Below are 22467 nucleotides of genomic sequence, written 5' to 3'. Positions count from 1 at the left end.
AAATCTCCCGTTTTGCCACATCCCAAAGGTGTTCTATTGGATTCAGATCCGGTGACAAGGAAGGCCACTGAAGAACACTGAACTCATTGTCATGTTCATGAAGCCAGTTTAAGACGACGTTTGCTTTGTGACATGGTGCATTATCATGTTGGAAGTAGCCATTAGAAGGTGGGTAAATTGTGGCCATGAAGGGATGCACATGGTCAGCAACAATATTTAAATAGGCTGTGGCATTCAAGCAAATATACCGTAGATAGAGACAGACAGACCCATCACAGATCCTGCACTCTTTGAAAAAGTGCTACCTAGAACCAAAAAGGGTTCTTCTTCCACTGTCCCTTTGAAGAAACCTTTTGGGTTCCATGTAGAACCCTTTCCACAGAAGGTTATACAGTACCGTGCGTAAGTAATGGGACAATGAAGCATTTTTTCTTCTGTTTGGATTTGAAATAAAAACGTAGAGATTTTTATTTTTTATATAATGTACATATTGGTTTATCATTCAGAAATTCCAACACTTTTATGCATAATCCCCCTATTTCAGGCTACACAAAAGTGATAGGACAATTGGCTTGACAAGTGTGTTCGTCAGGTGTGTTCCGTCACATAATTTGTGCAGTCTGCTATTGGTGTCTTGTCAACATGAGGACCAAAGAGATGTTATTGAAAGTCAGGGAAGCCATTATGATGCTGAAATATCAGAAAAAAAATAAACATAGCCAAAACCTTAAACCTACCAAAATCAACAGTTTGGAACTTCATTTAACTTCATTAAAAGGAAAGAAAGCACTGGTGAGCTCAGAAATCGCAAATTACCTAGTAGGCCAAGGAAGACTTCCATTGGATAACCAAAGAATGCTCACCATAATTGAGAATCATTTATTTACATCTTGTCAGTCCAAGTACAAGTAAATGGCTCCAAACTCATTGGACAGCATTTCATCATACAGCAGGACAATGACCCAAAACATACTGCCATAGGAACTAGGGAATTTTTCAGGGCCAAAAAGTGGAAAGTTGTTGACTGGCCAAGTCAGTCTCCAGATTTAAATCCTATAGAACATGCATTTCATTTGCTCAAGAGGAGACTTAGGGCAAAACATCCTAAAAAAACAACAACAGTCGCTGCAACATAGCATTACCAGAGAAGATACCCAGCGTCTGGTTGGGTCAATGGGTCACAGACTTTTGCACTTTTGCATACAAAGGATTGGGGACCAAATACTAAACATGAGTGCTTAATTTAGACATTTGATAATGCAAAAGAAGGAAAAATGTGGACAAGGTGTTAGATACATTACAATAGCAAAGGAATTGACAAATGGTGAAAGCTGAAAAATCTGAAACATAGTCAAAACCTTAGACTTGCCAAAATCAAGCACTGATGAGCTCAGCAATCGCAAATGGCTGAGGCTTCACTGCAAGATGCAAACCACTAGTTATTCTTAAAAAGGATAGTCAGGTTACAGTTTGCTAAGAAGTACCTAAAAAGCCTGCAGAGGTGTGGAAAACAGTCTTGTGGACAGATAAGATGACTATTATCAGAGTGATTGCAAGAGGAAAGTTTGGAGAAAAAAGGATCTGCCCAAGGTTTACAGCATACCATCTCATCTGTGAAACATGGTGGAGGGGATGCTATGGTTTGGGCATGTATAGCTGCCACTAGAACTTGCTAACTTATCATAATTGATGATGTTACTGCTGACAGCAGCAGCAGAATGTATTCTGAAGTGTACAGAAATATCTTGTCTGGTCGAGTAAAAGCAATGCTTCCAAATTCATTGGATGGCGCTTCATCATACAGTAAGACAATGACCCAAAACATACTGCCATTGGAGCTAGGGAGATTTTCAGGGCGAAAAAGTGGAAAGTTCTTGACTGGCCATGTCAATGTTTGGATTTAAATCCTATTGAACATGCATTTCATTATCTGATGGTAAGATTTTGGGCAAAAAGACCTGGCAAAAAGATGGCTGGCCTGGCAGAATATCACCAGAGAGGATACCCAGCACCTGGTGGGGTCAATGGGTCCCAGACGGTTATTGCATACAAAGTATTGTCGACCAAATACTAAATATGAGTGCATAATTTCGACCATGTATACCAATACCAATGATCTGACAGGGTTTGACTCATCTAATACGACATCAGATCTGGATAGGTTCCTTGATTTCCTCTGAAAGGTGACATTGGCTTGAAAACATGTACACAACATCAAGAAGAAACCATTGATTAAAGCCAAATCAATTGACAGAGGCATGGCAGAAAATGTGTGTTGTCTCTTTAAAAGAAATGTTAAAAATCTCTTTGTTTTCCCTGAATGAAACAAAGCACAGGTGTTTAAAAGGCCAGCCCCACCCCTGATTACAATGATCCACACATGGAGACAGCCAAAGCAACAAAGATCAATAAGACATCCCACATGTCACACCAGAATGTGTGTTGGCAAGAGTGTGCCCTTATAGCCAGGATCCACTCTCTGGTCACATCTCCCTGATGTTGGTTATGAAGAACTTTATCAAACGTTTGGATTTGAAATTAAACAATTACTACAAGGTTAAAGTAGAGATTCTCAGCTTTTATTTGATGGTATTTGTATACACATTGGTTTCACCATTTAGAAATTACCCCACTTTTATGCATAATCCCCCTATTTCAGTGTACCCAAAAGTAATGGGACAGACTTATCAAATGTCTAAATGAAGCAGTCATGTTTAGTATTTAGTGGACAATCCACTAGTATTTAGTGGACAATAACTGCCTGAAGTCTGCAACCCACTAACCCCACCAGACGCTGGGCATCTTCTTTGGTGATGCTCTGCTAGGCTTGTACTGCAGCCATCTTTAGTTGTTGTTTGTTTTGAGGTCTTTTTGCCTAAATTCTTATCATTAGGGAAATGCAATGCATGTTCAATTGAATTTTAATCTGAAGATTGACTTGGCCAATCAAGATCTTTCCACTAGTTGCTATGGCAGTGTTTTGGGTCATTGTTTTATTGTATGGTGTGGCTCCATCCAATGCATTTGGAGGCATTTGCTTGCACTCAAGCAGACAAGATGTTTCTGTGCACTTCAGAATACATTCTGCTGCTGCCATCAGCAGGTACAATCATCAATTAAGACAAGTTAGCAAGTTCTAATGGCAACTATACATGCCCACACCTAACACCCCCTGCACCATGTTTCACAGATGAGGTGGTATGCTGTAGATCTTGGGCAGATCCTTTTTTCTCCAAACTTTTGTCACTCTAGTCCATGATAATATTCATCTCATCTGTCCACAATATCTTTTACGAGACCTCTGCAGGCTTTTTAGGGACTCTTTTTTAGCAAACTGTGACCATCCTTTTTGATGATAACTAGTGGTTTTTGATGATAAATGTGTCTTCCTCTTAGTTATAAACAAACCAGAATTAAATGCATAGGTCTATGTATGTATGGATGGATGGATGTTCTCATTGGAACAGCTGGAAGACTTTCTCTGCATCCCCGAAAAAACACATGTACGCAAGCACGCACAAACACACACACACACACGCACGCACACACACACACACACACACACACACACACACACACACACACACACACACACACACACAGAGGCATGTTTAAGATATGCGTAGCCCATGTTTATTAGTTGACTTAGTTGTGGGGTTAGTTTAGATACAGCGCACGATGCAACAAACAGGTATAATATCAGCACACCTCAGCATTGCTACACCCACGTGCCACCCCAGGGAACTGGTACCCGTATAGTTAGATATGGTGCTGGTCCCACACCAGAGAGAACTGGTATGTTCCAGATCATTATACGAGGTAACTAGGTAGTAAATTATTAATTACTAGAAAGTGCTCAGTAGTCCTAGGGCTACAAACACAAGCTGACCAACCCTCCTGCAAACAGGGTGCTAATATTTCTCAATATTACCTTGTCAAAGCTAGCCAAGGTTCTCAGCTGTCCGGAAACAACAAGTAACTTAGTTAGCCGTCTGTCCCAAGTGCTAGCTGTAGCCTACACATGTGACCTTGCAAGTTCTAATAATAACCTGAGGAATTATCGTCGAGCTAGGGTTCAACAATAACAAAGAATTGAGAGCTCACAGGTTAGCCTGTTAGCTCAGAGAGTTAACAGGTGCTCAGAAGGTGAAAATCATCGTTGAGCTGAACCGTAGGATTCTATCAGAGACAATCTAACGCCCCGTGAGAATCATAGGCTGAGGTGTAGCCAGCTACAACAACACAACTACAGTACACTTTTCAACCTAACGCCCCATGAGAATCATAGGCTGAGGTGTAGCCAGCTACAACAACACAACTACAGTACACTTTTCAACCTAACGCCACATGAGAATCATAGGCTGAGGTGTACCCAGCTACAACAACACAACTACAGTACACTTCAGACAGTCAGAGAGTGAAGAGTGGAAAGGATGAAATGGTGCGCTTGTAGCATCCCTTTATTGGGACAGGTGATAGGCGTTGCTATCACTTGCAAGTGTGTACGAGGTGTGATTCTGTGAATCAAGATGTAAGTACAGTGCTCTCGGAAAGTATTCAGACCCCTTCACTTTTTCCACATTTTGTGATGTTACAGCCTTTTTCCTCATCAATCTACACACAATACCTCATAATGACAAAGCAAAAACAGGTTTTTAGAAATTGTTGCTAATTTATTCAAAATAAAAAACTGAAATATCACCTTTACATACGTATTCAGACCCTTTACGTTTTTTGTTGAAGCACCTTTGTCATTATTGCGTATTGTGTGTAGATTAATGAGGAAAAAAAAATAATTTCATCTATTTTTGAATAAGGCTGTAACATAACATAATACGGAAAAAGTGAAGGGGTCTGAATACTTTCAGAATGCAGTGTATGTGCCTGTTATAGTCCCATTGTGTGATTGGTGTGTGTACTGATTTCTGGCACAGGCCTTAACTGATCCAACAAGTTCACCAATCATCAATGGTGTGATATGAAGTTGATGGATTTTAATGTTACATGCTACACCAGTGCGTGTGTAAAGTGTTGACATTGCGCGGCTGCTGCAGCAGCAACGCAAAATGATTCTTGGAGTGCTGGTATCAATGCTTTTTGGACGCTTAAAAACATATTCAATTAGTTTCATAGTATGGTAAAGTAATAGAAACATAGATTATAGAAATACATACAATAGTGGTACCTGTATGAAAAACAAAGTGATTGTCCTCGTTTATATTTGGAGGTAGAGGACAAACCCCAACTCTAAGATATTCAGACTTGACAAGACTCTCAACATAAAACAATGTACAGAATCCATAAATTAGAAGTTCCTTGCAGAAACAGACTGGGAGGCTATTTCTTCTGCATCCACACGTGCAACTGGTCACGTTTCTGGTGTAAGAGTAAATACTGCCATCTAGGGTTTAGAGATGGTTAACAGGAAATGGATACATTATTTTACGGATGTACTTCAGGCCTACGTTTGAGTAATTTAGCAGAAGCTCTTATCCAGAGCGACTTAAAATAAATAGCTACATCACGGTCATCACAAGTAAGACTTTCTATAATAATAAATGCCACAAGCAGTCACAGTGGTAGAAAAAGGAAGTCAATTTAATTTAATGTTCAACTTAATTTATTGAACTTAAGACAACTATATAAATTGATTTGCTATGTATCCCTAAATAGCGGCCAATTGTGTTGAGGGTTCCAGGCTAACGGTGTCGGCATGTGCAGTCCCCTGTCTTATCTCTGCACCCCCACACGCTCTCAGCCAGGGCCACATCAACAAGGCTTTTGACAGAAAGGCTCGTCCCCTGGTTTGCCTGATTGTGTACCAGCTGAGCCATCAGAGGAGTCGCTCTCAACGAGAACATGAGGGTTGGGGCATATCTGGAGCCATCATTCATCTGAAATTAAAAAAGTAACATCAGAGGGGAGTGCAAGGTGAGACAAGAATTGGACAAATTCAACTAAGAGTTGAAGGTCATGGACTAAATGCTATAGTAATACTAGCAACAATCACCTTCATCTACTTAGTCTATAGGTTCTCTACCATCTCTCTAATCGTCACTATGCTCACCTTCTTCAATGTCTCCCTCTCCTGTTCTAGCTTCTCTTTTTCCAGACTCTGTTTCGCTCTTTCTTCAGCCACCATCACCAGGGCCTCTCTCCTCTTGATGGCCTCTATCTCTTTCTCCATCTGTTTCTTATCCTTTTTAAATGTCTCCTTCTCCTTCCACATCTTGAGCATTTCTCGCTCCACATCCTGCCCGTCTCTTTTGATTTTCATCCACTCCTTCTTTATCATTTGCAACTCTGCTCCGACCTTCTCTGTCTTTCTAAGCATCTCCTTTGAGGTCTCCATCTCCTGCTCTTCCTTCTCTTTTTCCTTGCTCAGCTTAAGTCTTTCTTCGGCCTCAATCACCAGGGCCTCTCTCCTCTTGACTGCCACCATATTTTTCTCCATCTCTTTCTCCATCTGTTTCTTGGCCTTGAGAAATGTCTCCTTCTCCTTCCACATCCTGAGCATTTCTTGCTCCACCTTCTGTCCGTCTCTTTGGATTTTCACACTCTCCTTCCTCATCATATTTAACTCTGCCTCTGCCTTCTCAGCCTTTCTAAGTATCTCCTTTGAGGACTCCTTCTATTTCTCAATCTCCATCATGAGGATCTTGATCCCACTGTCCATCTCCTCCCTCTCCCTATTGAACTCATTCCTGTCCTCCTGCAGTCTTTCTGCCTTTCTGGCCAGGATCTTCTCCTCCCTCTGCCTAACTTTTTGGTCCCTTCTCTTTTGTTTCTCATATTCCTCTATCTTTTTCTCAAACTCTGCCTTCTCTGTCTTAATCCTCTCATGCTCCTTCCTGATATCCTCAATACTCATGTATATTTTCACCTCCATTGTTTTTATGCACCTACAGTAGATAGAACACAAACAAAAATGATTGAAATAATCTCCACACACCCATACTATAATGCAACAGGAATGTCAGAAAGATTCCCCAAATGAGAAAGGGATAACAATCTTTGAGTTTGCCCTTCTGAATCAGTCAACAAATACCAGTACACCGATTGGCAGCAAAGAAATGTTATTATCTATAATGTGCGTTCGGCTGGCGTCATAATGGGTTTGGAATGACTAATATGGTAATTCACTGCCTAACAACTCTTATCAGCGTTCGATGCAATGGTTCGAAGTGACTTGGTCCTGTCAGAGGCCTATGTTAGAGTCAGCAAAAGCTTCCAGTGTGGGTTGGCTGGCTATGTTTGTTGACACGCCTTGAAATATAGCCTACAATTGTGGCCAACAGGTCAAATATCAGTGGCCATATAATGGGCACATTTTATTAACTGGAATCGGCCTGGTACAGATAGGAGCCTATAGGCTAACAAGCAGAAGACCTCGGCAAAATTAAAATAGCCCTAATTCAATTCATGCATTTAGGTCTCTCATAATAATAATAAAAAATATATTTTATTTGGAATGTGTTTTTCATTTGTAGCCGACAATTTCAAAGCCTGTGCAGTTGAGTGCAATAGACACACAAACAAAAACACAAACAAAACACTAACAACAACAAGAGGACAGGACCTAAAGGAAGGCCTTTCTAAAGATGTGAGTTTTTAGGCATATAGAAATATCCAACGCTGAATTCGACTTAATGGGAATATCATCTCCTAGTGACAGATATCTCTCAGTGACATTTTTACGCGTCCCTTGTCCAAATGCTGTAAAGGTAGTCGGCCTATGCCGTCTCAAGTATTTACAAATACAAGTGTTATAAAACTATACTATATGTCAACTATACTACATCTCTGGCCTACATTAGCCTACCTCAGTCAGTAGGCTGTGTATAAGCGCCGAATCTTCCGGTTATAATCTCTTTATATCTCACTCTGGTAATACTGATTGCACAGGTTCAGGTTGCGTCTTAGCTCGTTATGCCACTGAACTAAAAGTTCAAGAACTTTGTGTATTATTGCAGAACATTCTCAATTCTGTGTACATATCAACTTCATAATGATACCAATAGCAACGCATTTTGGGTGGAATCCTAACTCCAAATCCGCGCGCGTAAATCTTGCATTCATGTCAATGGGAAATTGATTCGATTTACACGCGGATCTCGAGTTAGGATTCCACTGCAATACACATTTAAGTTTAAGTTCATTTGAATTTATAGTGCATTTTACCCACAATATACGGCTTACACAAAAGTAGCCTGCAAGACAAATACAACATTTGAAAAAAACATATTGCATAGAATCAAATTTGGGGATATACAGGTTTTTTTTCTTTATAAAGTACATTACAAACATAAAGTCTCATAAAGTACATTACAAATACGAAACAATTATTAGTCATATTTTTTATTAGTAATAATAATAAGTATTTTATATTTAATACAAAATAGATTAAATGGTGAAATTGGTGTGTATAAATATATAAAACTTGACTCATAATCCGTATAGTGCTGTTTTTGGAGTAATTACTAATTACTAGTAATTACTAGTGTGTGCGGACTGCGCTCTCTGTCCCGTCTTTCTGCTGTGGGGCAGCGGAGCACTCTTGCCCCATCGTTGCGAGGGGAACAACGTGAGCGTGTTTGGCGTAAGCAGGGGAAACCTCACGCAAATTATATTGGGTATGAATTCTGCCTAGCAACAGGTGGCGAAAAACTATTAAACGCTAATGTCGTTAACGTGGTCTGACATGACAGGAAATAATCACAAAGCAATTCAGTTCATCTACTGTACGTCTATCGCTAATGCTAGCTAGCTAAAGTTTTCACAATGAATCGTGTAGATTATTTGTTGACCATGCGGTTTAGTACATTGCCTTTGGAAGAGAAGTTGGAGATAAAACGTTTAGGGCCAACAGGAATGGTTTGACAAAAAGAGATGGCTAACCGCTACCGCCTCGAAACATGCGCTGTTCTGTTTCCCATGTATGATTTTTGGTGGAGACTATTTGGGCATCGGCTGGATTCAAAGACATTATACATCTGTCAGAACAGAACAGACACCAGCGACTGAACGGCCTTGACATGATTTCCATTGAAAATGCATTGATCCAGGGACAGATGGATTTCAACAGTAAAGTCACCGAGAGGTTTGCTGAAGCAACGAACCGCCGCGCTACTTTCCTACTCAAGTGTGCAGGTCTGTTTGGACATGTATGACAAATGGACAATGCGCCGTTCACTGTAGACTATATTGCTTTTGTTTTGTAGTCATTTTAAACGTTATACTGGCTGTGATATAAAGTGGAGGACTAAATGTTACCTATAGGCCTAATATCTAGACCGTTGATGGGCACACTTGTTACTTGTCGCTTTCAGAACCCTGGACTGGGCTCGGGCTGTATATTCATATAGTTCCGTTAATTAGCCTAGCCTACTTTCCGTGATTTAATGTGACTTTTTTAGTGTGTTATAGCCTCTGCACTGATGCTATTTATTTCACATTTAAAATAATACAATTGATAAAACCTGATTACACTTTCCTACAAGTTAATGATGTGCCGAATGCTTGTATTTTGATTAAACATGCAAGTTATTGAAGACACGTGTCTGTCTCATCTTTTTACTTTGTTGCAGTATAGGCGTTCTGTGTCGCGCTGAAGCGTATGAAGTGTATTCAGTTATGGGGTTTACTGTACATACTTTTTCTCTGCACTGTTCCTGCTGCAGAGGATGCGTAAACGATTTTCCCATGTTGTTTTTTGGTTGTGGTCTGTGTTTATACATTTAGGCTATTAGTTGTATCCTACTTTTCAGTTTTACAAGTCAAATCTTATGACAGATGAGATGGCACTTCAACCGATAAAATGCAGGTACATTTTGACTACTGCTGCACTACGATACCCATCGACAGACCCAATACATTGGTAACTGCACTACTTATACAGCTCATTTACTGCTTATACTGTTCATACTGCATTCTATATTTATTCTGCTTATAATGTTACTGTTAATACATATATTGCTTATACTGCACTACTTATACTGCTCATATACTGCTTATACTGCTCATATACTGCTTATACTGCACTACTTATACTGCTCATATATTGCTTATACTGCTCTACCTGTATATATTGTTCACATTGCACTTTTCTGCTTTTTTGCACTTCTGGTTAGACGCTAACTGCATTTCGTTGTCTCTGTACTTCATCCCACAGGCAATAAGACTGTTGAACTCCTGAGCTACTTAGCTCACCACAATGACACTTTAACTATGCCACTTTATAACATGCCACTTTATAAAATGCCACTTTATACCAGTCGACATCTGGATAAAAACGTCTGTTTACATTTCACTTTTTACATTTTACATTTACATTTACATTTATTTAGTTTTGTATTTAGGTAATTATTGTTATTGTTGTTGTTTCTTTTATTTTTATTATTTACACTTCTTATTGCACTGTTGGAGGAGCCCAAGACTTAAGAATTTCATTGCCAGCGATTGCTCTGTAATTGTTGTGCATATGACAATAAAACCATCTTGAATCTACTTGTACTCTGCACAATGACAATAAAGTTGAATCTAATCTAACACCTATTTATTGTCATGTTTTGATGGCATGTTGTTCATTCTCATGTTATGATTTAGTTTGTGATTATACACACGTTTTTAGCGTGATGATAGAGACCCACTACCAGACAAGTACAAAACATACACAAGTCACATGCAAATCCCTGCACTGCAGACGACAGACAACTGTCTCTGTACAACTAGTCCTGGACCTCCACTAATAGACAGATACAAAGAGAGCAGCATACAGTAGCAGCAGAGCCCAGAGGCGAGGCGAGGCAAGGCAAGGCAAGGCAAGTTTATTTATATAGCACATTTCATACACAGAGGCAATTCAAAGTGCTTTATGTAAAATAGATAAAAAGGAAAGAGCATGAAAAAAAAATTAGAATAAAAACGCATAAAAGACATAAAAAAAGAATAAAAGTCACAGTGCATTTTAGGGTCACAGTGCAATTATTAGCGCCAAATTAGTTTCAATTTAAGGCAAAAGCGAAGCCCTTTTTTTTTTTTAAGCCCATTTTTGAAAGTAGCCAGTGTTGGGGCTGATCCTAGATCTATGTGTAACATAATAACTGAGAGACCTGCAGCAGGGCAGGTCCTCATCACTAGCTGTCTGCTTTGAGCTGGTTGTCGTTGGACTCCTGGCAGCGGGACAGCAGCTTGAGTTTGATGGGCCGTATGGGCATCAGAGTGTTCTGTAGGTCCATCTCAATGGGGATCTGGTGAGAGTTGACACACAGTTAAAGTATGAAGGAACGAGTAAAACAGATGTCAGCGTTACACTATGAATGTTACCTAATACAGTGTCACTGTTACGTTCGGGTAGCATTGCACTATAAATTCAAATAAACTCAAACTCCTGGACAACCTCTCCTGGGTCGACATACATTAAAATGGCCCTATGAAGTCTCGAGGGAGTTTTGCAGAAATACAAATAGCTTTTTTTTAAATCTCACACTTCCATCATTTAGTAGGTAGCCTATACTGAGGATGATTGGCGCCTAGTACTGAAAAATGCAATCTGGGAAATTAAATGGGGAGTACATACTCATGCAGTACGCAAGTACAGAATTGTAGTATGGGGGTTCAAACCCGGGTCTCCCATGTGGAAGACACAAACGCTACTATTAAGCCAAGAGGACACCCTCAAGGTCTGAGTGCGACACTTCAGTTTACATGTCTCAGGCAGGGCTACCTCATCACGCGAGTGTGATTCCAAAATCACCTCTGCTACATATAGAAACGCAACAAAGTCATGGGTACAAAATTATATTTACAATCATTGTATCATTATTTTGTCTCACATCTGTCTCTTTGCAGACGGTGAAGTTGAACCTCTGTAGAATCTCCACCATCGCCAGTTTCATCAATACCAGAGCGAATCGCATCCCGATACAGTTCCGTGGGCCCAACCCGAACAGCATGTAGGTGTATGGGTCGATGCTCTCCTTGTTCTCCTTACTGAACCTACACACGGAGAGTTCAGAGGAGGAGGGGTTAAAGAACATATCAATTAAATCACAGTAATATGATGGTTATACATGGTTGAAGAAACCTGTTTGTGTTTGGTCGTCGCATTTAGGTTTGTTTTATGGTTGTTTGTGGAACACTGCTCTTATCGTTGCTGTTGTGATTGATATTGTGGTTGTGGTTAAGATGTGGCCCATTACCTCTCTGGTTTGAACTCCTCTGGGTCTTCCCACACATCGGGGTCACGGTGCAAGGTCCAGATGGGTATCATGACAACCATACCCTTGGGGATGGTGATGCCGCTGATCTCAACAGATTTCTTGGCGACTCTTTCAAGTCGATGGGGTACAACCTGAGAGACTCGTTGATCACGCTGTCTAGATAGTCCATCTGCATCAGAGCCTCGTACTGGATAGGAGCCTGCACAGGGATATTACACTCACATGAGCACTAGTGATTGGTCGTTCACGTAGCCGAAGCCCAGAACTAACTATTTTTCGTCGCAAATCTGAAGAGCTGTTAGTTTTTTGTGTTTTTTGGGAAATGAACACAGTACTGTATTACTTATTCTAATCTGCATAGCCTAATTTCATGACACCCGCATACAGAACGCCATTACTTTCAATGTACGTGTGTAATAGTGACTTGCTTTTTTGTTGTACATGAATAAACAAAAAAATCGCAAAATAATGTTATCTTGATAGTTAGAAGAAAATACATTTAGATTCCACTGAACAATGTAAATGATAGATGTAACAATGATCAATCAGAAGTCAAAATGCCACTAAACTGGGCTGCTTTTAGTGGATTGACTGCTTGGAATACTGAATGTGCTATAGTCTATTATTTCCTATCACAGTCGACAGACTACAAGAAAACTGTCAGGTGGTTCAAATGTGAATAACTTGGTATCCATTCCATTAACTGTGGCCGGGCAGCACCGAACAGCCCAGAGAACATTACCATGGTGCTTTTGAATATTAGGTCCCTATCTGGCAAAACCTTTATTGATCTTATCTCAGAGCGAAAGCTGCACTGTAATGTTTTTATCTGAAACCTGGCTAAACATGAATGCATGTCAGTCTATTAGAAGTGGGGAAAAAATATATTTTCACTCTATTATTTATCTAGCCATGTCGCTGAGCAGATGAGAATTTCATGATGAATATGAATATGAATAGTACACCATCAACAGCTTCCTCTTGTGATAATGATTTAGTAACCAGCTTCAACACCAAACTAAGGGCAACTATCGACTCTGTAGCACCAGTCAAACTGAAAAAGGCTGTGGCCAAATTTAAAAGAATTTGCAGAAAGTCTGAGCTGACAAAAACTGCAGGTCCACCTTGATATTCTTCGAGAGCATCTTTCTGCTTTTAATAAGGCAATAAAAAAACGCCAAGACGGGATCATTTCTCAAAATTGATAATGAATCATAACAACTCAAACAGTGCTCTTTTCAACGATTGACAGCCTTATAAATCCCGCCCACAAGACACCTGGTGATCTGCTCTCCACCTACAAATGTGAGGAATTTGCAACATACTTCTGAGATAAGAGAACCAATATTAGGTGAGGAGGATCACTCAGGCAAGACCTGAAGATGTGTTTGATGACTTGTTACCCCACCTTCCACCACATGGAAGCACTATGAACTCTTTTGCAGTGGTCATACAGAAATGCTCAGCAAAGTGGGGGTCTGTTCATCTGCACCTAAAACTACCATGGTGAAACCCCTCCTGAAGAAAAGTAACTTAGACTCTTCAGTCCTTAGCGATTTTAGGCCAATCTCCAACCTTCCCTTTTTAAGCAAAAAAATTATAATTCTTGAAAAAAAGGTGTTCAAACTGTTAAATAATCTCCTTCTTCCCAACTGTACCTTTGACATGTTCCAATCTGGCTTTTGTGCCAATCATAGCACTGAGATAGCACTATGTTGTTAAGTTATTAACTAGGTTCTTAATGACCTTAGAATTAATTAATTAATGCTGATGCCAAAATGCTCTTTGTCCTTGTCCTGGTCAAACTGTCTGCACACTTAAAGACACTACTTACAGTAACACTAAGCACCAGGCAAAAAAACAAGGTGTTACCATTGACTCAGATCTTAATTTTGAAACCCATATCAAGAATGTGACTAAAACATATTTGTATCACTTAAAGAAGAGTAAGTAAGTTTGCCGGAAATCTGCCATCGTGGAGAAATTCTGTCTGAAGTTGTCCAAACAACAACATCCTCCCTAATAATAATATATCCCCCCGAAATGAACTTGCAGTGTTGGACATTAGCTGTTGTGTTTCTGCATGCGCACACGATTGGGAGAGGCAGCCACCAGAGAAAAGTCAGTCTACTCCCCTAGAACACCCCTGGCACTCACAACATGTTTATATGCAAACCGAATGTCAGGTAGGACACTGCATTTTAAAAAGCGTGTTTTCCGAACCAAAACAGCGTTCGTAAATGAAATATTTATTCATAAGGGATTTATTATAAGGGATCTTGTTCCCTGATCGCTACCGATTAAAGATAGTCATTACAACCGTTAGGAAGCTTTTAGAAAGCTTGAATATTACATGGACCTTTACAGAACACAGCTGTAAAGGTGCAACCTTTCCTCTCCCAGGCAGACACTGAGAGACGAATGCATGCTTGTATTACTAGCAGCCTTGATTGCTGTAACACTCTCCTGTCTGGTCGACCAAAGAAAGCTCTTGGCAAATGATACAAAATGCAGCAGCACGAGTCAGATGGAGAGCACATATCACACAAGTCTCTGCACTGATTACCTGTTAGTTTTATAATTTATTTTAAGATAATTGTATTAGTTTAGAAATCACTCTATGGTCATGCACACCACTGCATTTCAGACATGCTTTTAAGGTATATACCCTGTAGATCCCTCAGGTCCTCAGGTACTGGCCTTTTAACTATTCTGAAGATTCCAACAGCACCTATCTACTTCCTGTTTCAAATGAATAATACTGGGCAGAAGTCTGCACAGGGATGCTACGGACACATTAGCACACTGCAAAATACTGTCACCTATCTAACCATCTGTTCCAAAGCAATAGTAATAGATACTGTAGGAGTCTGCAGTGCACAGGGGTTACACACTCATCAGTACCCTCTAAAACACTGTCACTATCATATTTCCTGTTCCACATGAATAGTACTATATAGGAGTCTGCAGAGGGGTTACCTTGTTGGGAAACACAGTGTCTATCTCCTCCTGCAGCTTGGTCATGATGTGAGGGTTGGTTGCCAGATTGTAGGCCAGGAAGGACAGAGAGCTACTGGTGGTCTCATAGCCAGCAAAGATGAACATCATTGCCTGGGACAAGATCTCATGGTCACTCAATCCTATGATGATGGGAGAAATGGGGTGGTAGGTGTGAGAAAGGGACGAAGTAGAGTATTTCCACGGTGTGTTTGTAGGTATAGGTGTTTGAGGCAGGTACTGTATGTGTGTGTGTGTGTGTGTGTGTGTGTGTGTGTGTGTGTGTGTGTGTGTTTAAGGCAGGCACCTTTACTCTGCTCCTCTCCCTTTGAGTTGCTGTCTTTCTGCGAGTCTATCATCAGCTGCAGGAAATCTACCCGACTCTGGAAGCAGGCTTACGTCAGATCAAAATCACATGAGAACTACCAGATGCTACCAAATCTCTACAATTGTATTACACAATACTGGCTGAAGATCGTATATTTGATCAGTTATATTTACATACCTTCCTGGTGCTAGCCACGCGATTGGACTTGATCTTCTGAAAGACAGCGTAGAAGAAATCTGTGACCGAGGCAGGGAATAGGGATACCTCCATGTTTGCCATAACAGGACCCATGAAGGGGAAGAATGCTGGACGGACAGGAAATGCCACGGTTACAAACAGGAACAGGAAATACCATGATACGTGACTCCAATCCTATTCAATGCACAGCCCTGTCCAGAAACAACTCCTAGGCTCTATCCCTAGACACTTCTGTATCCAATCCACTCAGATCTCCAAGTGTCCAGCATTTAGGAACTAGAGGTTGGTTCTTGACAGGGCCCATGTGTTTGTCAAATGAGTAGAGCGCAAACCATTGGCAGCTGTGTTTTATGTCAGTCTAATCAATGAAATCAATAGCTTCATTTATTAAGCACAAAATGACTGAAAGCTATATGGGGGCAGTTGTACCAACTGTGAGGAACAGTGGGCTGAAGATGTCAAACTTGAGCATTTTCTTGATGTTGGTCACAAAGGGGTCGGAGGGGTTGTGGAGGGAGTCGATGTCGACACTGAATGAAGTACTGACGACCACATCCATACTGTATGGTCCAAAGAACCTGGAACACAACCACACAATCTCTGACCACCAGAACCACAACCACAAAATTAAAGGGGGAGTTCACTGAAATTACAAATTCACCTTATCGTCTCGGAGATAAATTAGATTAGATTCAACTTTATTGTCATTGTGCAGAGTACAAGTACAGAGACAACGAAATGCAGTTTGCGTCTAACCAGAAGTGCAAAATAGCAGAAAGTGCAATGAACAGTATTTACAGGTAGTGCAATATATGATCAGTAGTAGTGCAGTATAATATAGCAGTGCAGTATAGCAGTATATGAGTAACAGTAGCATTATAGCAGAATAAATAGTTACAGTATGAACAGTGTAGCAGCATATGAGCTGTATGGGTAGTGCAGTCTAGCAGTATATATGTATTAACAGTAGCATGAGGTAGATAGCAGAATAAATATAAATATGGAATGCCGTATAAACAGTATAAACAGGTATGTACAGTATGTGCAGTAGTATTAAAGAAAATATAAGGATATGTGCATTATGTGCAGTATGAACAGTATGGACAGGTATGTACAGAAGCAGTGGTATGAGTAAGAGCAGGGGAGGGGAGTGGAGTAATAGTGCAATAGTGCAATTGTCCGGGGGGGGGTGGGGGTTGCAGGGGTAGTAGGTTGTCAGGTCGGTGCAGTGTTCAAGTTCAGTAGGGTGACAGCCGCAGGGAAGAAGCTGCCTCTGAACCTACTGGTTCGGGTGCGGAGAGACCTGTAGCGCCTCCCGGAGGGGAGTGGGGTGAAAAGTCTATGGTTGGGGTGAGAAATGTCCTTGACGATGCTGCGTGCCTTACGCAAGCATCGTTTGCCCTGGACAGCCTCGATGGAGGGGAGTGAGGAACCGGTGATGCGTTGGGCAGTTTTCACCACCCTCTGCAGTGCTTTCCGGTCCGATGCCGAGCAGTTGCCATACCATACTGTGACACAGTTGGTAAGGATACTCTCGATGGTGCAGCGGTAGAAATTCACCAGGATCTGAGGAGACAGATGGACCTTCTTTAGTCTCCTCAGGAAGAAGAGACGCTGGTGAGCCTTCTTTATCAGGGTGGAGGTGTTGAGGGTCCAGGAGAGGTCCTCAGAGATGTGGACACCCAGAAACTTGAAGCTGGTGACTCGCTCCACCTCAGTCTCGTTGATGAGGATGGGGGTGTGTGCGCCAGCTTTAGACTTCCTGAAGTCCACAATGAGTTCTTTGGTCTTCTTGGTGTTGAGAGCCAGGTTATTGTCGTTGCACCACACTGTTAGGTGCTGGGCCTCCTCCCTGTAGGCCGACTCATCGTTGTTGCTGATGAGACCGATCACCGTTGTGTCGTCTGCAAACTTAACAATGGTGTTTGAGCCATGTACAGGTGTGCAGTCGTAGGTGAAGAGGGAGTAAAGGAGGGGGCTCCTTTACTCCCTCTTTACTCACTCCTTTAGTTCAATGGGCTCATCGTTATCAGCCGTCTTCTTCAGATTGCTGACCAAGTTACCAGAGTGCTGCTTCATGATCCTGAGCATCTGAGTTGGGAAGGATACATGGAAAAATATCATGATTGATACGTGGATTAATATGTGCAAAACATATATTAATATCATGTTTGAAACAGGAATTATTGTAATGTTTATATAGCCTGAGAATATACATCCATACAGGATACATTATGTATATAGTCAAAGAATAAGTGACTCCAAAGATGAACTATTATTCTATACTCTGTCATCTGACCACTGAACTTATCGAAGATAAGATCAAATATACTTTATTGTCCTGGATGAAAATTTGTCTTGGATTAATTCATTAAAGTTGCTGCTTCACACAACAACAAACAACAATGAATACACACTATACACATAGTACAAATCACACACACACTCTCACACACACACACACACACACACACACACACACACACACACACATACACACGTCAGAGTTGTTAGTCATTCATTTATTTGTGTTGTATAAAGGAATGAATGAAAGAAGGAGAGGAGAGATGGGACTGTACCTCTTTGATCCGCCCACTGGTGAAGGAGGGAGACAGGACACTGCGGATCCGTCTCCATGCATCATCCTCAGCGATAAACACGGCGTCATACAGAGGCCCGTTGAGATAGATATTCTAGAAAAATAATTATTATTATATACTGCAAGATTAACCTAATATTAATAATGCTATCATAACAATGATATTATCTATTTAAGGAGCCCTTATGTTTTTTTCCCCATACACCCACTTCAATGTAGCGTATTACCCTCCTGTTAGTGAAAAGGGAGTAGCATTCCTTGATGAGGATGGTTTTGATCATGGCTGTGTCCATGATACACAGGATGGGCTGACGGCCATCATAGATCCTACAGACCAGCAAAAACAAAGAGAGTTAGATATACACTCACAGAGCACTTTATGAGGAACACTATACTAATACTGGGTAGGGCCTCCCTTTGCTCTCAAAACAGCCTCAATTCTTCGTGGCATTGATTCCACAAGATGTTGGAAACATTCCTTTGAGATTCTGGTCCATGATGACATGATTGCATCACTCAATTCCTGCAGATGTTTCAGGTTCACTTTCAAAATGTGAATCTCCCGTTCTACCACATCCCAAAGGTGTTCTATTGGATTCAGATCCTGGGAAGGCCACTGAAGAACACTGAACTCATTGTCATGTTCATGAAACCAGTTTAAGACAACTTTTGCTTTGTGACATGGTGCATTATCATGCTGGAAGTAGCCATTAGAAGATGGGTCAGTTGTGGCCATGAAGGGATGCACATGGACAGCAACAATACTCAAATAGGCTGTGGCATTCAAGCGAATATACCGTAGATAGAGACAGACAGACCCATCACAGATCCTGCACTCTGAGAAAAAAAGTGCTACCTAGAACCAAAAAGGGTTCTTCTTCCACTCTCCCTTTGAAGAAACCTTTTGGGTTCCATGTAGAACCCTTTTCCACAGAAGGTTATACAGTACCGTGCGAAAGTAATGGGTCACATAATTTGTCAAAACGGCAGAAAAAAATGGTCACAAACGAAATATTGTTTCTACACTTAAAATGAACAAAGAAAAAATGAGCTAGCCTGATATAAGTCATGTTCATGACGATGCAAATGTAACGAGATTTCGAACTGTTCTGTTGCACACGTTGGGACTCATTTTATTTTTCTACAAAAATCATTTACCATGACGGGAATCGAACCCGGGCCACCCTGCGTAACAAGGCAGATTCCTATCCGCTAGACCATTTGGGAAGACGTGGTATGTGCACCCTAAGATATCTAAGTGTCATTTCGATGAGGTCTGTAGCAGAGGCCATAGAGCACACCAAACAAATAATCATGTGTTTAAATATCCTTGTCGTTTTGAAAAATTACCATTGTCACCTGCACAGGAATGCCATGCGGCCAACATAATTTTCACCGAGACCTGGCTTTCAGACAAAGTCCCAGAATGCGCCGTTCAGCTACAGACTCACTCCGTTCACCGAGGAGACAGGACTGCAGCCTCCGGTAAGACCAAAGGGGGAGGTGTGTGTGTGTTTATCAACAACTCGTGGTGTGGCGACATACAGACCGTTCACAAGCACTGTTCGCCAGATGTGGAGTTTTTGCTGCTGAAATGCCGTCCCTACTATCTACCGAGGGAATTTACTGCTGTGTTTTTGGCCGCTGTTTACATCCCCCCGCGAGCTAACTCCACGGCAGCGCTCAGCAAACTCCACGAAGCTATCAGCGCGTTAGAAACTGCTCATCCTGATGCTGTTTTTATCGCCGCCGGCGACTTTAACCAGTGCAATTTACGGACTGTATTTCCCAAATACTACCAACATGTGGATATTCCCACCCGTGAGAAGAATACACTGGATCATGTTTACAGCAGTATACGCAGTGCATACAAGGCTGCACCCCGCCCCCACTTTGGACACTCTGACCACATCTCGTTGTTCCTGTATCCAGCCTTCAGACAAAGACTGAAACAGACAAACCCTGTCACTAAACAAATCAAACTCTGGACCCCAGAGACTGAGAGCACCCTGCAGGACTGTTTTGCTCAGACAGACTGGGATGTGTTTAAAGCTGCAGCCACGCTGGAGGACTCTTCTGTCAGCATACAGGACTATGCTGAGTATGTGACTGGGTACATTAGCACTTGTGTTGACAACATCGTGCCCACCATACAAGTCAAGAAGTTTCCCAACCAGAAGCCCTGGATAAACAGTCAGGTACGCCACATGCTGCGTGCTCGCTCTCTTGCATTTAGATCAGGCAATGAGATGGAGTACAAAGCTGCGAAGTATGGACTGAAAAAAGCCATTACAGCGGCCAAGAGGCAGTACAGAGAGAAGCTGGACGGCTTCTACTCCACTGCTGACTCCGGGCGGATGTGGCAAGGCCTGCAGCACATCACAGACTACAGGACCACCACCAACACCATCAGCTCCACAGACAGCCTGCCGGACGACCTTAACATCTTCTACACCCGCTTTGAGACCTCCAGCCACAGCACAGAGAGGAGGCACACAGACACCGGGACCACCCGACCCCCCTCCCCTCCACTAACCATCTCATCAGGCCAGGTAAACAAAGCCCTGAGGAAGATCAACCCCCGCAAGGCAGCAGGACCAGACAACATCCCTGGGCGGGCTCTCAGAGCATGTGCTAACGAGCTGGCTGATGTTCTCACCTCCATCTTCAACCTTTCCCTCAGTCACAGCACTGTTCCCTCCTGCTTCAAGACCACAACCATCGTCCCCCTCCCCAAGAAGAGCCAACCTGCCTGCCTGAATGATTACAGGCCAGTAGCACTCACTCCAATCATTATGAAGTGTTTTGAGAGAGTGGTACTGGCACACATTAAGAGCAGCATGCCGGACACCCTAGACCCCCTGCAGTATGCCTACCGGCCCAACAGGTCCACCTCAGACGCTATCGCTGCTGTCCTCCACTATTCCCTCTCCCACCTGGAAAACAAAGACTCCTACATCAGGACGCTCTTTGTGGACTACAGCTCCGCTTTTAATACAGTCATCCCCCACAGACTCATCCACAAAATGTCCACACTTGGCCTGCACCCCACCCTCTGTGACTGGCTCCTAGACTTTTTGACTGGCAGGCCCCAGTCTGTCAGGATTGGCAATAGGACTTCAGCCAGCATTATTACAAATGTTGGCACCCCACAGGGATGCGTCCTCAGCCCCATTCTCTACACCCTGTTCACCCACGACTGTGTCGCCTCCCACAAGGACAACATCATCCTAAAGTTTGCAGACGACACCGCAGTGATAGGATGCATCACTGGCGGGGACGAAGCAGCTTACAGGAGGGAGGTGGCCAGTCTGGTAACATGGTGCGAGGACAACAACCTCACCCTCAATACGGACAAGACGAAGGAGATGATAGTGGACATGAGGAAGAAGAGGGGACCTCATCGGCCACTGTACATCCGGGAACTTGAAGTAGAGAGGGTGAGCAGTTTCAAATACCTGGGCGTCCACATCAGCGAGGACCTCACCTGGACACTTAACACCACTCAGCTGGTTAAGAAGGCCCAACAGCGGCTGTACTTTCTGAGGAGGCTGAGGAAGTTTGGCATGTCGCCCAAGATCCTCAGCAACTTCTACAGCTGCATTGTTGAGAGCATCCTAACTAGCTGTATCACTGTGTGGTATGGCAGCACTACTGCTATGGACCGCAGACGCCTGCAGAGAGTGGTGAAGACTGCTGAGAAAATCACCAGGACTCCACTGCCCTCTCTGCAGAGCATCTACCACCGCAGAGTCCACAGGAGAGCCGCCTCCATCCTCAAGGACCCCACCCACCCCCAGCTCGGACTGTTCACACTTCTACCCTCAGGCCGGAGGTACAGAAGTGTTAAATGCAGGACCACCCGACTGAAGAACTCCTTCTTTCCCACTGCCATCAGACTCCTAAACAACCCATAGGAGATTAATATAACCGTACTACCTCAATAACTGAACTTTCCAGTTTGCATAATTGCACTGCTACATTTGCACTGTTTTATTATTATTATTGCTGCTATTTTATTTTATGCCTTAAATTTTGCTGTCTTGTACATTTGTTTATTATATATTGTATATTCTTTAGTATTGTATATTTTACATTGGTTGGCATTCTGCGGACAGCAAAGC

At 42.2% G+C, this 22467-nt stretch overlaps 1 pseudogene across 1 annotated transcript in view; it reads right to left on the bottom strand.

Annotated features, from left to right (window-relative positions):
* Positions 1–11783: 11783 nt before the first annotated feature.
* LOC310802303 (cytochrome P450 3A27-like) overlaps positions 11784–22467 on the bottom strand; it is a 170259-nt pseudogene continuing 159575 nt past the window's right edge. Inside the window, exons 2-10 of the transcript in view lie at positions 18571–18670; positions 18324–18437; positions 17747–17835; positions 16174–16322; positions 15724–15851; positions 15526–15601; positions 15201–15361; positions 12201–12420; positions 11784–11997 (exon numbers count right to left, since the gene is read on the bottom strand). The product of the transcript in view is annotated as a cytochrome P450 3A27-like (transcript). The remainder of the gene's footprint in view (positions 11998–12200; positions 12421–15200; positions 15362–15525; positions 15602–15723; positions 15852–16173; positions 16323–17746; positions 17836–18323; positions 18438–18570; positions 18671–22467) is intronic.

This window comes from Argentina silus (assembly GCF_951799395.1).
Source record: "Argentina silus genome assembly, chromosome: 3".
In the NCBI taxonomy this organism is placed as follows: Eukaryota; Metazoa; Chordata; class Actinopteri; order Argentiniformes; family Argentinidae; genus Argentina; species Argentina silus.
The sequence above is the reverse complement of the archived record's forward strand: the minus strand, read 5'-3'. Positions and strand labels throughout refer to the sequence as shown.